Source organism: Ictidomys tridecemlineatus, chromosome 12, assembly GCF_052094955.1.
Source record: "Ictidomys tridecemlineatus isolate mIctTri1 chromosome 12, mIctTri1.hap1, whole genome shotgun sequence".
Classification (NCBI taxonomy): Eukaryota; Metazoa; Chordata; class Mammalia; order Rodentia; family Sciuridae; genus Ictidomys; species Ictidomys tridecemlineatus.
Window position 1 is genome coordinate 73782485 of NC_135488.1, and position 17978 is coordinate 73800462.

The following is a 17978-nucleotide window of genomic DNA, read 5'->3' on the forward strand; positions in this document are numbered from 1 at the left end:
CTTGGATAGCCAACTTTTACCTTAATGACATAATTAAATGGCAATAAATTTCTGTAATTCTTGTTTCTTTAATTAACTGGAGAAAATCTTGAATTCTCTCAATAATGAAGATTCTGCTATTTTATTTGCATAGGCTTCCAACAGCTATTGTTCAACCTCCTCTGTAACAACTGCAAGGAGCACTAATTATTTTTAAAAAAATAAGTAAAATTCAAGTCAAAGTGCAAACTGTCAGTGAACTACATGAATCATCACAGAAATTGGTTCTATATACCTTGCTGATGATTTTCATCAAATGTTGTTCTAAAGGGATAATAAATACAAACATAGCAAAAGCCACAATCACCAAATCTAAGAATTTCACTTGAAAATTCTTCATGCCTCAAGAGACACAAACCTGAAATACTTCCATCGAGGCTCAAGTTCAACTTGGGATAAGACAATAATAAACATTGTAAATTTTACAAAAGTTTCTTAAAAATGTCTTCCCTTGTTCCCTTGGTTCTCCATTCATTTACCAGTTCTGAGGCAGGACTGTCATTATCTTAATTAGATACATAATGGAAGTTGGCCAGAAAAAAGAACCCAGTGATACCACCTAGTTAGGAAGATGAAGGCACCAGATTTATATTCTGTAATGTGATCTCACTCCCCACAGGGTGGTTATACCACATAGAGAGACCAGAACACATCAGCCAAAGCAGATAAGACAGAGGCACCTGGGTATGATCTGAGAGAATCAACCAAATAATGGGACAGCTGGTCCCAGTCACACTTCCACTGAGGTCTACTGGGCGAAGAGCAGTAGACAGAGGAGGAACGTTGCTGCAGAAATCCCTCCAAGGCCAGATATGGGCAATGGACCTAAGAATCCCTTTCTTCTATTTCCATGGAGACAAAGCAAGAGATGCAGCTCAGGGTTGGACAGGTTGTGTCCATACAAATTTGCCCTCTAAGGTGGCTTCCTCACTTAGCAAGCCATGGGCCTTGGTGCAGGCATCAGTGTGGTGGAGAAAGGGAGTTGTGTCATCATAGAAGGGTGACCTTTCTTTAGTCCTTCTGTAAGTCACTCTAAGACTGTGTTAGCTATAGTCTTATCTTTCAAATACTCACATCATCTTGATGAAGATAAAAGTGGGGTTAGAAGAGCAAATGGAATGACTGGCATTTTCCTAAAGGGATTAAGTCTTTGGAAGATGTTCTAGAAACTATCTTGTCTTTGAATAGACTGAATGTTAAAGTGAAAGCAGACTTACAGACCAGAAGCAACTAAAATATTGTTAAAAAAAAAAAAAACACTAAGTTGTTTTCACCACTCACTGAAGTGGTAGTCCATGGGCCAGATCGAATTTTACAGGGCAGCATTTATTCTCTGCACATCTAAGTGTTAGCATGAAGAGATCTACAGCTTTATTGTGTGTATAGAATGTAAGACTAGAGGACTCTACTCTAAATGCAATCATGTTTTTTTCTTGCATAATGAGATTATGAATGTTTGTATTTTTTACTTTTCAATCCTTAAACTTCTCTGCAGTTAGCATGTGTTAGATTTTAAAATCAAACACAGATAAATGTCACCTCTGAGTAATTTGTTCATTTCTTCCAGTTGTTTTTCTCTATATCCCAACTATTGGAAAAAAAACAAAAACAAAACACATGAGGTATTCAGTCAGTCCCTTTCAGGGTTCAACTTTATAAAATATGTATTTTTAAACTCCAAAATCATTTCTAACTTTGCTCTGTTTTAATCCTCTTATTTCAAAGATCATGTTGTATTCTCTCAAAATTTCAAGATGGCCTTTGGCCAAATACAATAAAATTCTGCCCTGACCTGACATAAAGCATGAAGTATGAATATATAAAGCACTCAGAAAACTTTAAAGCACTTTAAAAATGTATGGTGATATTGGATGTGGGAGGAGGAAAGGGTGGAGGAGTAGAGGAAAGAAACAATAAGAGAAGGACTTAGGTTGTATCTTCTCATAACATAAACTTCAAAGGTCCTTCCTGAAGGTATTCACAAACAAGCAAATGGCACCATCGGGTGACATTCCTGAACACTTACACTGTTATAAATTTAATCCCAGGCCTTAGGCAACATGGTGAACCCCTTTGAGTTGACATTGTTCTCTGTCATTTATTGCTACTAAGAGCAATGGATCTCCTTCAGTAGAGCCAAAGTTACCTCAAGCTTTTGGTCTTCTTGGTATGAACCCTAAGGCTAGTTCCTGTACCTTTGTTGTTAAGAGCTGTTCTAGAAGTGGGTCTTACATAGGAAAACTCCTTTGAATCTGTAAACTTCTCTGGAGTTTATTGGAGGGAGAAGACATAATAATCACAGAAGAGAAAGAAATGCTAAGATTGTTCTCCAAATTCAGATCTCATCAGCCCCCTCTCCCATCAGGACAAGACAGAGATAATACATAAGCAAATAGTCCACTACAATTTTGTTTCCCCACCATAAACTCAGGTCAGGATGAGAATGATATAATGGTAAAAAGCATATGCTCTAGAATCAGACAGCCTAGGTTCAAATCTCATCTCCACGGCTTGCTAGTTCCATGATCTTGGAGAAATTGCTAGACTTCCTTTTGCCTTAAATTCCTCATAAGGATTATAAACAGGGCCTATTTCATGGGATTCTTGAGAGACTTATGTGTGTTAATATATGTGAAGTGTGTACAACAGCATCTGGCACTTACTTACTAAGTGTCCCATAAATGCTAATCACTATTATTATTTTTATTAAGAAGGGAGTCCTCGGGTATATCCAGACTCCCAGAGGCCTCTGAGACTCATATCCTATCACTGCAAGGACAACAATACTAAGAAGGCCAGGGAGCTCTGAAGAAATACTTCTGACTATTGGCAGAATGTGTGTGGTAGTGACCTGTTTGTGCAAATCAGATTAGGATCAAGCCTTCTGTGCTCACTTTGGTGGCATCAGAGTCAGATTTCTATTGTGTTACCCATGCTTTCTGGCTCACTCAGCTCTGGGATCCCACATGCCCAGTAGTGGTTATGCAACATAGCCATCTGGAGCAGGATTCCATGTGCTGGTATGTGCCTTATAGAAAGCAAGCAAAGGAAATTTCTTAACATGGGAAACAATGTTGACTTCCTGGATTTAATTATTTTCTCACCAGGCTTTTTGAATACAGATAGTGGTAAAGCAGGCTTTAACATTACTGCCATTGGACCCCACAGAAAACTAGAAATGTAAGGCATGAAGGTTCACTTTTATCTATAGAATCCTTACCTCTACTTTCTTTTTTGACCAAAGGGGGGAATCATTAGAAAAGAGAAGGAGGTACAAAAAAAAATCTCCTAATGTATAACCACACTCCTCAAACACAAAAACATTCTTTCTGGATGCCCTTACTATATGCTGCAAAGGCATCCTTCCCATGATTCCTGGTTTTACTGAAAATAGTCAGATCTTTAGCATTCCTAGGAAAATTCATATTCAATCAAATATTTAATGAACACATGAAATTTTCCTGGGTGGTTTTAAAGATTGATGGGCTGATGTAATAATGCACCTCACCTCTGCTTAAAGCATGTGCCCATCTCATCTATACACACGGGGAAAATATGCTGGAGTGAGTCCTAAGCGAGCTCTCCTCCATTCAGATTCATTCACCAAAACAATAGTTCTGTGTTATAATCTTCTCTGTCCATTCTTTTCTCTCCCCACCTTTTCCATTCTTCCTCACCCCCTACTATATCAACATATTAAACACACACACACACACACACACACACACACACAGACAAACTTTTAATAGGCTCTTAGAAAATGAAGACATTTCAGATTTGTTTTGGGGCAGGAGGAGTTGGCCTGGATTTCCAGAATACAGCTCAACCCTGCACCACACACACTTCCTCCTACTCCAGGGACTGCTTTTCATCTTCCATCCATCCCGCTAAGGAGAACAGAGGCTAATTTAGGAGCCTCTTTATTCCTGTACATATTCAGCCAGAGGGGTCACTGTTGATTGATGCAAGACACTCTGTCCTCCAAGAGCTTGCCAAGTCCCTGCTGGTCCAGAGAGCAGCAACCAACAGTAACTCACCCTTTAGTGCTTGTGTATTTCTGTGCCTCCAGCTAGAAACAGTCAATAAACACCAGAGGCAACTTATGTTGCCTTAGATCACTAATAAATGCCTCACACCACCACCCCAGAGCCCTTTGACAAAAACTATTTCTCTACAGATAGATGCCAAGCCCTAGCAGCAATTACTACAGAGGGGCCTCAGAGGCTTGGAGGAGGAGGCAGGGAGAGAGAAGGGCTCTCTCCAAAGACAGAGTTATGTGCTTCCTCCTAATAAAAACTCATTCCCTTTGGTTGACTGCTTCCTCTGAGTCAGACACAGATGAGGCTTACTCTACTTTTTCCTCCATTCATTCCCCACTGTTCTGGCACTTGGGAAGCTCTGGCCCATTTTACAGATGAGGATGCTGAGGCTCACAGAGTGTGTATAACTTTTACTTTCTGCTCTCCCCCCAACCCCACCCCCTGCACTATCCCTCAGAAGCTAAGTGTTTAAAAAGCAGGTAGAAAACATTCCCTTTTGCCAGTTGATTCCATTGATTTCTGGACCTTGGAATACTATCAGTTCTTCTCTTATAATGAATAGAGGCTCAATTTTTCAGTTTCTCCTCTGGCTTCCAGAAACATGCCCCATAGGATCCTGCTCATCCTCTGGACATTGTCAGCACTTTCAGGGCCCTCCACTTTATTTTAAAAGTAGGTGTCACATATTCTTGCAAGTTCCTCCTGGTACCACCATGCGTCATATGTTCACTGCATGTGGCACTGTGATACGTTTCGAAGCGGGCTTAAGGAAGTGAAATGAAACTTAAAAAAAATAGATGACAGAGTCACAGTCTTCCACAACTATTTCCAGTCATGCAATATTGCACAGAGAATTATCCAGGCCCTGGTGAAGTAGATAGACTTCCATGCCTGGCCAGAGGTCTTAGCATTCCTTTTTTTAAAAAATATTTATTTTTTAGTTATAGGTGGACACAACGTCTTTATTTTATTTTTATGTGGTGCTGAGGACCAAACCCAGTGCCTCACATGTGCTAGGAGAGCGCTCTCCCTCTGAGCCACAATCCCAGTCCCTTTGAGTTCCTTTTAATTTTGTCTCTGCCTCTATTTCCTGAGGAGTCTCCTTACACATTTCTTAAGCAGCCACTTGTGGTGGGCTGAAGTACTCAATTGACCAAAAATCCATTTGATCCATTTGGCTACTAACTACAGAAAAGCTAATGTCTCCACAAGCTAAAAAAAAAAAAAAAAAAATTAAAAAATTTTAAAACAAATCCCCTAGCTGAATATGCTGTTAGGAGAGCACTCCCAGCATCCCTCTCTGTCAGGCTTCCATTTTGCAAGAGCAGAACCACAGACCAGCATGAACTTTTGACTTTTTCTCAATCCTCCCTGGAAACTCATGACACACCAACGTTAAAGACCCAAGATAGCTCTTATCTGTAACAGCTGTGGCACAAAGGACCAGGGGTTGCTGCCTTACATTGCCCCCCACAGAGCTGCTCTGCACCACCTCTGTGAAGCCAGGGGGCAGACATGGCTGCCTCCCCCCTCACAAGGCTGCAGAAGAACCTCTGGCTGTGGTGGATCCAGGCTTGAATTTTGTGATAAGAATCACCACCTTTTCCTGTTACTGATAAAAATGACTTAAAACCTTGAAGATAATAACAATAATAATGATAATAATGTCTTCAGTTTCTACAGTGCTTTTCTATTTCTCCAGCACGTTCGCAACGGTGGTTTTGCTCTCCCTCTGCACACACTCCACCTAGTCTAAACATTGTGATATTTTTCCTCAGTGATTAGACATCTCTGCATTTCATTCGATCACCACAATCCGAAAAGGGAAACATGATTATCCCCAGTTTATCAATGGAGAAACTGAGGGTTAGAGTGATTTTTTTCTCAGAATGTAAAGCAAGAATTTAAACACAGGCCAATTTTTGCAAAATCTAGGGTTCAGGACGTCCTCCAGAAATCTTCAGCTGCTATCTAGGGAAACTGAGGCTTCTCTCTGCAACGTTAGAGGAAGAATAGATCATGTGTGCCTCACATGCCAAGTGGCCCACACCTAATGGAGAGCAGTCACAGTGCTAGTGTGTGGCTGTGGCGGATGTACAGTCCACAAATCCAATCCACTTCCAAAAGCGAGGCTCCTACAGAAGGGCTTTCTGTTGACACTTTCTCTGCATGTTTTGTTATGCTTGTTTTTGTTGGCCTGGAGAACCAGCAGCAGGGACAGCAGGAGGACTGTGAGCCAAGGGGCGGTCTGTTCACACCCTGGGGAAGAGGGTGTTTCACCAAGTTAGCTGCAGCTTGAAAGGATGGCTGCACAGTCTTGCTCGCTCCCCGTTTTTGTTATCCCAGAGATAATAAATACAGGCTCATTCTGTTGTGTCCAAAAGACCCTTTTCAGGAGACCTGCTCTTGCTGGAAGTCTCCCGAGTCCCTCTACCTGATTACAGTCAGATGCTGGGCATTTTTAAATTAAATTAGAACAAATGACAAAAAATGAAAGGAGAGTGGGAAGGAGGAGAAACAAACCAGCAAAAAAAAAAAAAAAAAAAAAGGTTATTTATTGAAAATAGCCAATGAGGAAAAAAATGGAGCCTTAAGAACTCAACTGATACTGGCAGAGATTGATGTTTGTCATGTAGACTTCAGCTAAAAAAAAAAAAAAAAAACAGTCACAAATGAGGATTTGTAGGCATGACAACTTTGCATCAACTCTGGCTAAAATATTCTACTGCAGATGACTTTATGATCAGGTTAAGCAGGAAATCTTCTAAATGGAGGCCCGAATTTCTCCGGCTTGCAGACTGTGAAACAATCTCTGTTTGGTCAAATGATGCCATAGGCAGGATTCAAGGTACAGACCGAGGCACCCACTACACCATTTTTCCCCAACCAAGTCCTGCCAAGAATGAAATGGTCCAGATTCTTCCGGAGAATATACTCAGAGACCCATTGGAATATGGGTAAATGAAAGAGTAGGAGATGAATGAATTCCTATAATACCCTATTCTCAGTGTGCTCCCAAACCAGTAAAATCATTTAAAATTAAATGGCAGGACAATGGACCAAGATTCCAGTGGGTCTGCTTAGCAAGAGTGATTTCACGCAGAATTCTTTATTGTCCCATGCAAAACAACTTGCAAGCAGCCAGTTCAACAATGCCCCCCAAACACATCAGCCTCCTGGATACCCCTCTACCTTGGTTCTGCCCTTGTCCCATTTGCCTGGTACTTGTGGGATCACTTCTTTCAACTGCAGTAAATATTGCTGAATCCTAGAACAGTGTTAAGATATTTGATAAGACAATCTAAGTTCACCAACCAGATACTGAAAGGACATTTGCACTTAATATGCTTTTTCAATACTGTTAGCCCAAGTAATATATTGTACAGTAAAATATATTGTCTTATTACAGTAATCTCATCCTGAAGAAACAATGAGCAGAAATAGAATTCATATTACCCTGTCTGTCACTAAAGGAGTGTTCTTCAACAATCTCTAACACAGTGTGTATAAAATAATGTAATAATGGTAGAGGGTCAACTTCTCCTGTTCCCAAAACTTGCATCATGCATTAAAGACCATTAATGAAACAAAGAAATTGAAGAGACCAGAAGGGATGATTAGCTTATCAGAGACATATAGAATTAAAAATACAGTTTGGTCACATAGCTTGCCCCTAACATTAATCTTCACTTTAGTGTCTACAGCTCAGACACAAGGAAAACTTTCAGGGCATGGGTACTACTAGGTATTCTTTCAAAAATGTGACAATTGGTTTATTAAAAATAAATAAATAAGCATTCAGAAATAATCAGTGAAAATGTCTCTTAAGGCCATTATTTTTAGCTGAGCATTGTTGTGACTGTTTCCATGGCTAAACCATGAACATGTTTTCTGCACAAGCCCCGTCAGATAGTGGCCTTAATTAACTCTCAAATGGAGAATGCTGCGGTTTACCACTTATTAAACATCCACCACACCAAGTTACATTTTTTTTTTTTTTTACCCTTCCACACCTCACTTAGTCCAGACACCTCAAGGAACCCACAATGCTGAATAACCAGTGATTTGAAAACACCACCATGTGTAATTACCAGACTGAACGCACGATCTGTGAGGGAAGCTCACGCCAATCTGGGCAGTTCTCATTTCCAGATGGGGTGATCCATGAGTATGTTGAGTATGTTGAGAAAGGGCAGAGCAAGCTGTCCTCACTCCTTCATAGGAATTCAACAGATACTTATTAAGTGCTTGCTTTGTGTACTCCATTTCGAGCCTTCCTCTAGCTTCCTCATGTCTAGGAATTTTCAGGTGACCAAGTGGAATTCAGAATACGATGAAGGAGGAAGAAAACCATCCCAGCATTCAAGATTTTTAAACAGTGTTATCTTCCAGAAAAGAAGGGATAAAATTAGTTATCAAGCTAATCTACTCTTAATACAACATAGAAGTAGACTAACCAAGCTCATTTCACCAGGCATTTTATTCATGAGGGAGATGATGCAGTCTGAGATTCAATTGAGACAGAATTAGCTTTTGTGATTAGCTATGTTGAGTGGTTAAGGTATAGTAATAATGATATCATTATTTCTGTTTTCCTTTCTCTCATACAATATTCAGACACGCGCACACACACACACATGCACACACACATACACACACACATATCAGTTTGGATTTGGCTTGTGAATCTTCAACTAGTGTTGTCTGTGTATCAACTTGTATGCCCCTGGGGGATGAGGGAGGGGTGCGAATTCACCTCTTGTTGAAATCCCGCTGTGTATAAAATGGTCTTGGAATTTGAAGGAAGAAAAAAAAAATCCTTCTATAAAGAGAACATGTGAAAAGGCCAAGGGAGAGCATAACGGAAAAAAAATACATAAAAATGCAAATTTTCCTAAACTTCAGCTTTGGATGGACTGAAGCATAAGTGAGAACTTCAACAAAGCAATAGAAAAAGATGACAGTTCAGAGTTTCAAAAATTTAAGACAGCAGCAGGATTAGACACTTTGGGTTGTCTTCGCACACATTTCTTATGGGAGTTAATTCCATTTGACATGCAAGACCAAAGCAAGATTACAGAGGCATAGCCCCATGGCGAGGTGTATGCTGTAGCTAAAAGCTGGGATTTGAATAATTGTGCAGGCTTACTCCAAGAATCAGGCGAGAACAGAATGAATGGATTATTACAAGGAACTTTGTACATTTTTAACTGCTGGACTTAATAAAATACCCTCTATGTGAGAATAGTGTTATGGTCGTCTGCACTTACTCTAGCTGAAGTTTGTGGTAGGATCTATCAAAAATGAGGAAAAACAGAAGCAGGTTTTAAAAAAAAATAGAATTTGTAATGAATGAGTGGGCTGGGTCTTGCCCCTATGATTTACGAAGGATCGAGAAATTTGGATAACTTGAAATCCACATATTCAACACCCCTCCACCCCCACCACCAAGTTAGAAGGAATTCATTTCCTGTGCAAAGAACTTTCAGGAAAGTGGAAGTAGAGTCCAGGGAAAGTGGGCCACGAAAAGGTGGATTTTTATTTCACTATTTCAGCTTGTTAGGAAGGTCATTTATTACTGTGAAAAATTACTAACTCTCACATCATGTGCTGTGCGCGTGCACACACACACATGATCACTTCCCTTGGATTCTGTGGAAGCACTTGTCTGTAAAAGGCAAAAAAGAGTAACAGTTCTAAAGACTTCTCACTGCTTAATTAACTGTCCAGTGAGAATTATTAAATCCTTTATATAATTCTTATTTCGCGCTCATTAAAGTGAAAGATACAAATGCCGGACAATGCAAGGTTCCAGAGATGGTTTAAGAAAGGAAAAGGTAGTCTTATAATAGCTGAGAATTATGAAAAGCTGCCCGTTAACAGGAGCCAAGTAGACCTTCCATTTTAAAAGTCACTGATTCAGATATGAAATGATTTGATTTGATTTTCTTCCTTAAAATAGCCTTCAGCTCCTCCCTTCCTGAAAGCCCATTTCTGATTCCTCCTGCGGCCCTAACCAGCCTAGTGGGGAGAAGTCAACCCCAGAAGAGGAGGAAACTACTCTGGGGCCATGACACTGGGACAGTGCGCCCTCTGCTGGGAAGCCAGCTCGCAGTCCTGCTTGGGAACCTGCCCCCAGGAGCCTGTCCCTAGGAAAGCAAAAGAGATGCCCACTTCCAAAAGCCTCTCTTGCTCATTGCTGCAAGTGGAGATTAGGAGGAGGACATGAATGGGTGGGAGGGCTTCATTAAACCAGAACTCAACGGCAGCTCTCCTCACAAAACATGTCTGACAACTTCAGGCTGCATGTAAAATGGCAACAGGAATGATGAACACATTACAAATTTGTAGACCCTAAAATTAAGCTCCACCTCATTTATTTCATATTTCATTTTTTCAGCAGGGCTGTTGCTGCCTGGCACAGAGGCACAGATCTTTCTTGATAAGCTCTGTGGTTTCCTTCTTGGAGAAGGGATTTGTGCTCTGTATGGATGCACTCCAGTCTTCTTAGAGCCCAAATTCTGCTTGATGTAGCTAAGACAGAGGTGGCATGTTGCAGTGTTCTGTAGAAGTCTGGGATCACAGCCCTGGGAGGGAAGCAAAGGGATGTGTTACCACAGGAAGAGGCAGAGCTAGTCTTTTTCCCTTGCCTCAGTGCATCAGATCCTCACTACAAAGTGTGATTCACAGGCCAGCAGTTCCGGCATCACCTGGGAGCTTGTTAGGAAACCAGGAGGCTAGGCCTCACCCAGACCTATGGAGTTATAATTTGCATTTTAACAGGATTTCCAGTGATTCATGGGATGTTGAACCTTGAGACGCACCACCGTAGGTATTTGAAGAGCTAAATTTCAAGCAAAACTAGAGTATTGAGCTTTACAAGTAGAAGGGAATGTAGCTCTCCCATCTGCCTCCCAGAATAAGAAGACCTAGGCCCAGAGAACAACATAGCTCCTGACTTATCTAAGAAGGAAATTTTAAATAGACCTCAACTTTGGTTTGCAGTGAAAACCAACAGGGTTATCAGAGCAGTCAGCAGCTGGCTTTATCATGTACTATGAAGACAACAGAAGAGTGTCCCAGCATTACAAGTTACCGAATAATTCCCATGTGAGAGGGACCCTGTCTTCTTTAAACCAGTCATATAAGACTGAAATGACTAGTCTAAATTCTGTAGGAATTGACATAGAAATGAGATTCTGATATTCCTGATGTCCACATAATGATTGATGGAACACATGGGAAAAATAAATTAAATTATCTTATAATCTCCCAGGGAAACATAATTAAGTTGTAAAGCATTTCCATGAAATCCTAAAAGCTTTATATCATCTAGACAGTAACTTCTACTACTTGATCAATAATTATATTAATTATAGGTAATTATTTTGGTAGGATGGTGTGACTTTGGGACTCTGTGTATTCTTGAGCTGATATATTGATTCAGTAGTGAAGACATAGTGGAGCCAGAGATAGATATAAAGAATTCTTTGGGGTCCCCCAAAAGCTTTTTGATATTTATGCTAACTTGTACTAATCTGTAATTTGTGGCCACCAACTTGATGCTTCTTCACATAATGAAATGACTGATACAACCTGTGTAAAACCACTGGAATAGTGATTCCATTCACTATCCTTAACTCTCTAAGAACCAGAAGCAAGCTATCTTTAGCAAGTAATAGAAAACATATAGGAAACAAAATCTGCTACTCCTTTAACTTTCAAAATTCCAGGATAACCTTTGTCTGTGTGTAGTCAGGACAAAAGCATCCTCAGGGCAACTTGGACTCAAAGAATCAGACCCAAAGTCAACAATGCTCAGAAGCTTGGTGGGACAGTGACCCTTATATATTTATCACATTTCTTGGCAAACACCTAGTATGAAGAAGATCCCTGAAATATATGTATGGTTGTGCACATTTTTAAAAACTGAGACTTCTACGTGACTCTCTTGCACTTTCTGGAAACAAACTCAATGGGCATGTGCCTCCTCACTTTCATAAAAGTACCAGTGATTATCAACAGAAAATAAGGAATGAGGCAGAGACATAGTTAAAAAGTAATAATTCCAGGAATAATATAACCATGTGTCAGATTCCAAATTTTATACAATAACAATCTTCATTTGTTAACTTTCCTGAATTCTCCACATTATTCAAGATAATTTGTTAACATAAAGGAATAAAATAGTTGAAAGAATCACAATTAGAGTGATGGAAGTGAAATCACTTATAAGTCCATATTATTTTATAATTTCCTTAAAATATTTATAAACCACCTTGTCTATCTGATGGTCATTGTAAGAGATATGTAGATTTTATATGAGTAGAAATATAAAATTGTTTTAGAGCAAGGCTTTGTAGCTACCAGGTTTGATTCCTAAATCTGTTGTATGCCATCCATATAGTTTGAAAAAGTTTTTTTCCTCTATGTCTCAGTTTCTACTTCTGTAGCATGGGATAATAACAAGACATACCTTTACTATTAAAGACTAGTATTCTTGAAAATCCTCTTTCAGAGGATCTAAAAGTCAAGTTTTAGTTTCCAGTTTAAGATATGCTTTCTTAAATGCATATTGCTTTAAAAGAAGAAGAAATTTGTAAGGACTTAAAAGTATAGACTTAACTCCTGTTATTTGACTCAAGTTTGACAATACACATGCACACACTCACACACACACACACAGAGTAGTACCTCACAGCCCAATACCAGAAGTTCCCCCACCAGGGATTTTCCATAAAGGGAGCTAACTGTGACCTAGGAGACGAGTAGAGATCTTACCATTCAGAGCAGAATCACCTGTGAACAAAACAATACAGAAAGCAACCCGAGGTTCCTTTGTCTTTCCCCCAGTAAAATCAATTCAGTTATTATTCACACTTGGGCACAGAATGACATATGAACAGCATGGCTTCGGCCAGCAATCCCTGCCAGAGATAGGGTGGTGTGGCTGATATTCCACACCCTGATTTACTCAGCATTGTCAATAGAGAACGAGGAGACCCATCTCAGGGAGGGAGATTCATTCTCAGGAATAGTTAAGACACTAGTAAAGACAAGAAGGGAGAAAATTCAGAGCAAATTCATTCAAAATCAAGTATTCTAGTATGCCCATCCTCAGGCATAGAGTCCAATGTGATGGGCAATATCACTGGGCCTAACATCTTCCTCTCTGCTTTTTTTTTGTAGAGGTATTGTTTAGCCACATTTCCTACATGTGGGAAGGAAATGAACCACATACATACAATGCTGCATATGGGAGAGAAACAGAAAAGACTTCCCAAAGAAAGTAAGCAGACTAGTGAATGTGGCATTGTGGAACCCATAAAATAGACCCACAATGATTGAGAGCAAGAAAATGACTTGGTCTTTCTTAAAACTACAACAATTAGGCAATTGAGCTAACTAATAGGATCCGAGAAGATGTAAATAAGTGTTTTTTTGTATTAACAAAGAGAGTAAGGAGACGAATTTCAGCTCGAATGAAAGAGGTAAATGATTCTCCCCCAAAGGCAGAGCCAAGATTTCTCAAATGAGCTTCCTCCTAAAAGAGATAGAAGTAAAATATATGAAGCAAGATGACATAATGTGCTGTTGCCTAAATGTAGGCAGCGATGGCGTCCTATTCTCCACACCAAGCTGGGGATAATTGAATGCAAGACAAAGCAAAAAATATAGAAAAGGCCACTCAGAAACAGAAGCATAAAAATGCAGTGTGTGTAACAGTACCGAGAAGGGTACAGCTCTGTAGGACTGATTAATAAGAAGAGCGGTGAACAGAACAGAGTGGATTTGCAGAGATTAGGATGTAGCAAGCTTTGTCCAGAAGATTGTATAAAGTTCTTATTGGCCCTGAATCTGAAATAAGGTAAAGAAAAAAAAAAAATACCTCCGATCAAGAAAGGCCCCTCATGATCTCTTTTGGTGTATTTTAGTCAAGCAACTTTCTTTTCACATATGCAGTTTAAAAAAATAAGAGATAATATTTGCAAACATTTTTAAAATTGCATATAATAAAGTTACAATATTATGCAAATCATTCTCTAAGACATCTCTCTCTCTCTCTCTCTCTCTTTCTCTCTCTCTCTCTCTCTCTCTGAGTGGCATTAAGATTGGAGGGGGACTGGTACTATGTTTTTGATGTTATAGTTTGACAGAACAGAACTTTTGAACAAAGATAATATATGTATATATATATAATTATTATTTTTAATGCATAGCCTTTGAGTTTGGAGAAAATATAGAACTGGATAAAGCCTAAAGGTCAGTTTCCAAGGTAACAAGAACAAGATGAAGAGTCAGAAATGTAAGATGGTCAGGTGGGCGTGAAGAACTTGGGCATTTGTACTTTCAAACTCCAGGAGCTCCATGCTAGAGACTGTTCCCTTGCAAAGGGCAATGTTAACTTCCTCCAGGTTCCAAGCAACAGAAGATCATTTTCTGGAGGAATAAAGGGGAAAAAGAGAAAAACAAAAGAACAGAAGAGCCAGCCTACAAGTGAGTGCTCAAGAGTCTAAAACCAATGATAATGTTTAAGAAGCGAAGGAGGACAGACAACCATTTATAATTGCATGGCTTGGGCTGGCAGAAAGAGCCTCGGTGCACGGGCTTCTCTCCAGTGATCACAAGCTAAGACTTGGAACCATCCTTAAAAAGAAAATTAGGTGCTGTAGTCCTTGGAGGATAGAGGAGCTACCTGGCCGGGATCCAGCGGTCTCCTCCAAGGTTTTAATCGGAGAGTTCAAAAGCCACTTCTGTTGTCAGTGCTCTGATTTGTTCTGTGGGGAGTTTGGAGACCTTGATGCCAGGCCAGGGGTTCATGTCTCCAGGGATGAACAGAAGTGGCATCTCAAGAGGGAAGAAAGAGTTCTTTGACTTTTAACCCAATGTTACATCTACACCACAGATCCTGAAGCAGCAGGTGTAGGGGGCAGAAGCCGAGCCTCCTGCAGCTGTGGTCAGATGCCACCCCACTGGGAGCTCTGGGGGGTTAACACTGAGTAATTTAGGCAGGAAAGACAGAAAAATAAATAGAAAGAAGAGCAGGCATTTTTAGGAATGTGATTTCCATGCAACCCCCAATCAGGAAACATTGGTCAAAACGCTTTTCAAAACTTTCACTTGTTGCAAGAGGAGAGAAGGGGAAATGTACAAGTGTTAGTCCATGCGGAATCAGCAAAATCAGGGAAGGGAGGGTGGGGTGGCTGTGGAGGAGGAGCACTACTTACCTTAGGGAGCCCCAGGCCCCGTCTGCCTCTTCCTTTCCTTTTGACTTCCTTGGAGAGATTATCCCTGTGGTTTTTAGGAAAATTAAAACAAAATTTAAAAGATAATAAAGAAAAATAGACATATGCTCTATACTCACATACGCACTGTGTGCATATTGATTCTATTCCTTTCCATAAACAGAAACAAAGACAAAAGAAGAAAAGTCTAATTTTGCAGTTCAGTTTTCCGGCCTCAATTCTGACTCACCAATGAATCTTCTTATATACAAAGCTGACTAGAGGGAGGGGTGGGATTGAATAACAAATTTATGTGATACAATCACATCATTTACAATCACATAATGGACCATATCCCAATTTTCAAAAGGCATAAAGTATCCTCATTAATACGATAAGTGCAGCAGTCAAATCAGCACTGTGATTTTATCAGGGTTTTTGACTGTACATGAATTAGAATGTAAAATGCATACAGAATTTTTAATGGGAAGGCTTTAACATTCACTGAATGTATTTCTTACTGTCATTTGCATCACATTAAAGTGAAATTCTACATAAAAGGATAAAGAGAATATGTCCTAAATTACAGTTTTTCCATAGTTGTCATGTCCACACATAGAAAAATCTGATTCATAAGCTTGAACATGATCCTAAATCTGAAAAGACTGCACCAGTTCTCTATTTGTTTGTGGGTTTTATGTGGCTGTCAGGGCTGGGTAGAGCTCTGTAAGGTCAGATTGTCAGGACAAAGCTAATAAAGATCATGGCAGGCTAGGGGGCAGGCGGAGAGAGAGGATGATTGTATTCACTGTCTCTACTCTTGCACATTATTAAACACTGTGCCTGCATTTTTCATTTCATATCAGACTACTAAAAAGTCACTCGTGTTCCTTAGAGGTATTTTGTTGCTTTTTTAAGGAAGCTTCTATCATCATTTTAGCTCACTGCAATAAAGTTTATAGGCATGGACTTAATGTCTTATAAGCCCAATTCTGTATATTCCACTATGAATAAGCACATATAGCATGCTATGTCCACTAGACATTTTCTATACATTTGTTTCATTTCTGACATGTGCACATCTACTCATAGGGTGAAGTACAGCCCATGTGTCAGAAGTTAGTCTCCAGGTAATGACAACTGGGCTTAAGTGTGCTTGGTCGCTTCTATACACTGAGGCAAGGAAAAGGAACCTGTCATTTCTCATTAACTTCATATCACACATACAGTAGTCAATGATTGGTGTGTAGTGGTTGATGCAGAATCTTGGGAGTCTAAGAGAGTGTTCTGCATCCTAGAAAAGACCAAGGTGTCATCTGCCACGCCAACCCAGTAGACTTAAGAAAAGAGTCTATCTGCTGCGTACATGCTGACGGCCTGTCCACTGGCTAGCACACCTGGGCCGTGCATAGGAATTTGTACACTGAATGACAGCCTTGTTATCATTTTAGAGTTCGAGAGAGAATATTAGCATATAACCAAGAGAAAGACATGCATGGAACTTGAGGTGAAATCGATCAAACACACAATAAGCCCCAACTAGTGTTATTTTGCTCCTGGATAAAACATTTTATGGATATATACGGAATGGACCCACATTAAATGAATGGGTCTAAGAATGGCCAGTCTATTCCTTTTTATTCATTTTTATCTTTAATAATTTGTCTAATTCACCTTAGATTTTATAAGGATCATAGACCTGCACAGACCAGTGTTCAACATCCATGGTCAAATATTGCTGTCAATTCTGGTAGATCTCCCTTGAATATATGTAGATTATGTAAATTTCATATATCGTGAGGTAAATGTGACAATTTCCTTCTGTATCTAGACACATTTTAAAAAACACTTATAATGACTACAGATTGTTACCCCAGGCCTTTTTTTTTTTCCTTTCTCATCCTTTCTCCTCTTCACCATTTTCTGTTCATCTGCTGTTCTTTGTGTTGTTCATCCCCCACCCCGTTTGTTTCATGTCCTTTGTATTAAGTTAGAAATTGGAATTTGGACCCCCAAAAAATATATTGAGATTCTGATATATTTTTAGCCATGATAACATTGTTCTCTTTTATATCTAAAATACTTATCAAGTGGCAAGAATTCTATGGAGAAGACATTTATGGATTAGCAAAAGTTTCCTGATAATAATATTACTTAGTTCAATTTATTCTGAAGCAAAATTCATGTGGATTAACAAGGTGGGTAGTTCACCTGTAGGAATCCTGGCCCTTTTTGTTCACTGACTGGGAAGCATTAGCAAGCTCTTTAGCAATGAATATGCAATACAATGATGCACATCAAGTAACCAGAGTAGGTCCAGAGACAAGCAAACAGGTCACAAAGAGCACCCAAAACTTTAAATTAGATATGATAAAACTGGACTTCATCCATGATTAGACTGTGTAAACTCAGGTAAGTGAAATACTTTTTTTTTTCTCTGAAAAAAAATTACAATAAATCTCTTTCATTTCCCTTCTAGTTTCTGAGACTCCCTGAAGAAGTTGCTAACTCAGAAATTCAAGGAGCAAAGAGAAATCATGTTTTTTACCACTTATCAGGAGTTAGCATCTGGGCATGGTGGTGCATGCCTGTAATCCCCGCAACTCAGGAGGCTGAGGCAGGAGGATCAAGAGTTCAAAGCCAGCCTCAGTAATGGGGAGGCGCTAAGCACCTC

At 39.7% G+C, this 17978-nt stretch overlaps 1 long non-coding RNA gene across 3 annotated transcripts in view; it reads right to left on the reverse strand.

Annotated features, from left to right (window-relative positions):
* Positions 1-10439: 10439 nt before the first annotated feature.
* LOC110597814 (uncharacterized) overlaps positions 10440-17978 on the reverse strand; it is a 537518-nt gene continuing 529979 nt past the window's right edge. For all 3 annotated transcript variants that reach the window (XR_013428975.1, XR_013428974.1, XR_013428973.1), the window contains 2 exons: positions 15308-15371; positions 10440-10666 (listed from right to left, as the gene is read on the reverse strand). This is a non-coding gene — a long non-coding RNA (uncharacterized LOC110597814). The remainder of the gene's footprint in view (positions 10667-15307; positions 15372-17978) is intronic.